Source organism: Hevea brasiliensis, chromosome 18 (genome assembly GCF_030052815.1).
Source record: "Hevea brasiliensis isolate MT/VB/25A 57/8 chromosome 18, ASM3005281v1, whole genome shotgun sequence".
Classification (NCBI taxonomy): Eukaryota; Viridiplantae; Streptophyta; class Magnoliopsida; order Malpighiales; family Euphorbiaceae; genus Hevea; species Hevea brasiliensis.
The window spans coordinates 48,841,639-48,847,664 of NC_079510.1; positions in this window are offsets into that span (position 1 = coordinate 48,841,639).

Here is a 6,026-nt window from a genome sequence, read left to right on the forward strand (position 1 = left end):
GTAGTTTAAGTTAACATAAGAAAAATATAATGTTTCTTTCAAACTTGTTAAGGAAGGAAATCTGTTTGCCATTGCACAACCAGATTCTTGAATCTCAAAAACAGAATTCTATTAGTGTTCATATCTCCTAAGGTGGTTTTAGTTAACCACATTGAGCAGTGTTATTACTTCCTTGGTTATGTTCCCCTCACTCATCAATGAAAATGTTTGCCTTTGGAGTGAAGAGGGAAAAACAAAACAGCACAAGTTCTTGTGGTACCAAGAATTGCTAGTAGTTCAGTGGCTTTGGGTGTTTAATGTTCCTTGAAGGAGCAGAAGCATGAAAATTATTAGTTTAGAACATTAAATTCAAAAATTTTCTTTTAGGGTTTCATGCATTATGTAAGATTCATTATTTACCTAATTGATTTCAATATTCAACAACATATTAAAACACTTTTAATATGTTTTTGGATCTACATTTGCCATTTAAGATTTTAGAATTAACAGATTAATTCATTAGAACCATTGATTAATACAAGAACATGTGCACTAACCTTTTGATGCACTGTTGATGTGTTTGGTACCTTTGGGAAGCACCTAGGACACCAGATGTTGTCCCTCTAGCTTGTCCACACCAAGATCACCAATTACAGCCCCTTGGACAGCTTCTCAAGCCTTTCCAATCAATTAGAAATTGAGGTATTGCCTTTTAGAGAGGTTGCAGATGTATATTGGACACTAGAAACGATTTTAAACAATTTAATTCAAGAGAATGTTGGCAATTCTCTTTGAATTAATGAGAGATGAAGAAGAAGAGAGGAAGAAGACAACAAGGGTGGCGGCACCTCTTTGAGAAAATTAGATTGCTTATTTTGTTCTTTCATTCTTTCACTTATATAGCTAGGTCACCACTTAAAACCCTTGCCACATGTCATCTTCTGATTGGCTCAGAATTTTAATTGACCCAATCATATTATGCCAAGTGTCAAAACTAGAATTAATCTTGACTTTGATCATCTTACATGATTAGAAGACAAATAACAAGTTTATGTGTAGTGCCATGTGTCACCATCTCATGGTGCCACATGTCACCCTGTGAAATGACCAAATTACCCTTGTGTCTTAATTTTGAGTTCTCAACCCAAAATAATTATTTCTCTTCTTCTAATCAATTTATATCAAATATAAATTAATTAATTAATCTCTATTAATTAATTTCTCATAATTAAATTCATATTTAAACACTTTAAATATAAATTTAACTTATACTATACATTCAATAACTTAGATTTGGTTTCAAGCCATGCTAGGGACTTTGCAATCTTATTGCAAACCAAACCTATTTAATTAATCAATTAAACTCTTTAACTAATTAATTAAATCACATTTAACTTGGTGATTACTTGTGTATGAATGTGACTCACTAGGCTCATCACTAATTAGCAATGAGATATGATATCAACTCTTAATATCATCAGAACTCTTTCTTATCATAAATGATTTTTCTAAATCATTTTAGCCAGCTCATAGACTATGGTTAACACCTAGCATAGCATGCCACAGCCACCCAATCAGTAATAAAGTTTACCTTAAATGAATCTATAATCATATGTTACCATGCACTAGAATCTCTCAGTTACAAAATCCCAATTCAAGTTGGAGTCAGGGTTTATGTCAAACCCCATTTGCTATGAATATTATGTTCTCTTTTAATTCCAGTTTTTTATTAAAAAGATTTTCTCATCAGAAACTCTTTTCTGATTAAATCTATATGTCTTGGCCAGGAACTTGAAACATCAAGAACAATTAAATGAACATAGGATTTTATCCCTATTTACTTAGGGTAACAGATTCCATCTTGATCAACACCTATATCCATATATAACTGGTAGGAGCCAACAAATGCCCATATACCCATACACAATACAAGTATGAAAGCAGTATCAAACTCAAACCACCTATATACAAGATAACTGTGCTATCTCAGGTCTAAAGATTATATGCATTGATATGATTTATAACAATGCATTGACAAGAGTAAACTCCATGTGCTTGTCATAAATGTCACTGGTTCGGCCTACTTATCATGCATAAGTGCTTATCATGTTTGTTATATGGCATGAGACTCACCATTCCTTCTTATTTACATCTCATATAAATAATTTGGGAACAAATATGATTACAATCTTTCTGGATAAGTCATGTCCTTATTGTGAAGTACCCTCGATTGTGAACCAATTTATGATACTTTGTGCTAGAAATACTGTCACTCATATTCTTAACAACTTAAGAATAGAATTTCTAATAAAATATCAATGGACCTTTTCTATTACACATAAATATATTATGTAAACGGAAAAGTAAAAATGTCTTTTATTAATAAAATATGTACAAGATACATACTAAATGATATGCTCTAGGGCATACTACTAACAATCTCCCACTAGTACTGGAGCCATTCAATACAATATCTTAGACCCATCTTCTCAAGATGACAGTCTAACTAAGCTTGTGACATAGGCTTAGTGAATGGATCAGTTGAATTTTCAGCTGATGCTATTTTCTACATGGCTACATCGCCTCGCCCAACTATCTCTCTGATAATGTGGTAGCTCCTTTCTATGTGTTTGGATTTCTGGTGAGACCGGAGTTCCTTAGCCTGTATGACTGCTCCATTGTTGTCACAGTAGAGTGGAACTGCTGACTCAATAGAAAGAACTACTGCAAGTTATGTCACGAACTTCTTTATCTAAAAAGCTTCCTTTGCAGCATCTGATGCAGCAATATACTCAGCCTCTGTAGTAAAATCTATAGTCGTACTCTGTTTGGAACTTTTCCAACTGATTGCACCTCCATTATAAATGAACACGTACCCAGATGTAGACTTTCTATCATCGACATCTTATTGGAAATCAGAATCAGTATAACCATCCAATTGCAAGTCACCACCTCCATATATCAAGAATAAATCCTTAGTTCCAAGTACTTAAGGATAGTCTTGACAATATTCTTGACAGCTATCCAGTGTTCCAAACCTGGATTAGATTGATACCTATTAGTCAAACTAACAGCATATGCTATATCCGGCCTAGTACACAATATTGCATACATCAAACTTTCAATAGCCGAAGCAAATGGAATCCTGGCCATTTTATCTATTTCTTCAGGTGTCTTTGGAGACATCTCTTTAGAAATGTGGATACCATGTCTCACTGGTAACAATCCTCTCTTGAAATCAAGCATGTTAAACCTCTTTAACACTTTTTTCAAATATAGATTTTGAGATAAACCAATTATTCTTTTCGCTTTATCTCTATAGATGCGAATCCTAAGAATATAGGTTACCTCCCCTAAGTCTTTCATGGAGAATGTATTTGACAACTATACTTTTACAACTGTTAACATACCTGTGTCATTACCCATCAATAAAATGTCATCCACATATAAGACAAGGAATGTGATAGCACTATCACTAACCTTCTTCTATACACATGGCTCATCCTCATTTTTGATAAAACCAAATGACTTAATAGCTTCATCAAAACAAATGTTCCAACTCCTCGAAGCTTGTTTCAACCCATAAATGGATCGCTTTAGCTTGCATACTTTGAAACCATCTTGGGATTCAAAACTCCTAGGCTGTTCCATGAAAATGTTTTCTTCAATGTATCCATTGAAAAAAGCTGTTTTGACATCCATCTGCCAAATCTCATAATTATAGTATGCAGTTATTGCTAATAGAATTCTAATTGATTTAAGTATGGCAACAGGCGAGAAAGTCTCCTCATAGTCGATTTCTTGCCTTTGGCGAAACCTTTTCCCTACTAGCCTTGCTTTATAGGTCTCTACCTTTCCATTAGAATCAATTTTCTTCTTGAAAACCCATTTATTCCTTATAGGTACAATACCTTCAGGTGGGTCAACAAGATCCCAAACTTGATTCTTATACATAAAATCAATTTTGGATTTCATAGCATCAATCCATTTTGAAGAGTCTATATCTGATATAGCTTCTTCATAGGTAAGTAGATCATCTCCATGATCTACTTTTTCATGAGTAGAAAACTCTTGTTCTTCTTGTTGTCCCAAAATAGTCTAAGAGGGGGTTAATTGGACTTTACAATTTTTCAGCCCTTGCTTATAGCCTAATAAAAAATTGTGGTTTTGTTCAACTAGGTGCTCCTTTATATATAGTGAAAGTGATATGTGTTTCAATAATGTGTCTCTAAATTGCAATTCAAGCTTCAATCAATATTTATAGTAATTTTTAACATAGCATGTATCACAAAATATTCAACTAATTTCTCAACCTATTCAATATATCCTCAACTATATCAACTCAGTCTATTCAATCAACATTCAATATCATACATAGAAATTAAATTTCATAAAAGTAAAGATATTAAGGTTAGAGAGATCAAACACAATGATTTTTATAGTGGTTCGACTTAACTAGCCTACATCCACTCTCTCAAAAAACCCTCTTTGAGTCTTCTCTCCACTATTTGCTCTTTTAAAGGCAAGAGATCAAAATCCCTTTACAACTTTTTCAACACCAAGCTTTTACCAAGGTAGCTTGAACCCTTGACAAGTGCTATCTCAAGCACTCACACTCTCAAGCTTCAATAGGTGCTTATACAACCTCTCTTAAATGCAATTTAATGTTTTAACACTTATTTTCACTCAATACAAATCAAACTATAAAGAAGAGATGAGTTGATTTGCCAATGGTAGCTGAAATACTTTAAAGCTCTTAAATGAAAGTAATAAATGAAAAATCAAGATTGGAGTGCAAATGTAAGCTTTTATCAAGTGTAAAATGAAGTAAAGAAGGTGTATTTATAGTCCCAAATCATTTTAAATTGTTTGAAACCTTTTTGGAATGTTATACACTCTATTCTAGGCAAAATAGCCATTATTTTATCTTTTTGTGCGAAGTTAAGCAACTCTGATCATTTAGCAAACTAATGAAATTTTGGAGACAGTAGTAAACTAATTAGCAAACTAATATTTTAACAAACTAATTTACCAGATGCCTATTTCAACTTGTAATCTTTAAAAATCTAATTCAGACCTTAAGAAAAATACATATTCCAATGGCAATATCCAAGGTCATGATGAGAGAAAATAATAAAAATAAAAATTTAATTTTGAGCTCCATTTGACTAAACTTTCATCTATTCTTTTTACACAAGTTCTAGGACTCAATTCCTAACTCTATGACTTTCATACCTTTACTTTGAGTTTTAGCTTTCATAATCTTGTTCTTTCTCAACTTTGACTCATCTTGAGATGCCTTTGAGTGTTCTTCTTCCTTAGATGCAACTTCAAAGATTCTTCATGAATAAAAGAAAGAATCTACACATCACTTAAAATTAAGTTAGATAGATTCTATTTGAGTTTTGTTATCATCAAAATCAATGCTCATTTTGAGCTACACGGGGTCAATAATCTCCCCCTTTTTGATGATGACAAAACTCAATTGAATCATCAATTAAGAATAAATAAAAGTGTGCGTAAGTTTATGTATATCCAAGCAAGTTAGTATGCGGAAAATACTCCCCCTACATATATGCACACAAGTTCAAAAAAAAAAAAGTATTATCAACTATACAAAACTCCCCCTGAATTTATGCTATAAAGCATGTTCATAAGATATTCACAATTTCAATATGCAAAATGTTAAACTTAATAGTTTGCACATAAACATACTTCCATTTTTAAAGTATAAGCACACATCCATTCTCCCAAAACAAAAGCACACATCCATTCCATTTCAAAATATAAGCACACATCCATTTTTCCAAAACAAAAGCACACATCCATTCCATTCTCTCCCTTTTTGTCATCATCCAAAAAGGAAACAAGAGATATTAATCCAAAAAGAATCAAGTTAGCACAAACTGAAAATCAGTAAAGTAAACAGTAGCAAACTGAAAGAGCATTCAACAACAGTAGTAAACATACTAATAAACTAAAAATGCAGATAGTAAACTAAAAATGCAGATTATTTTCTAATCATTAAGTCTTTTACTCCTTCGAAT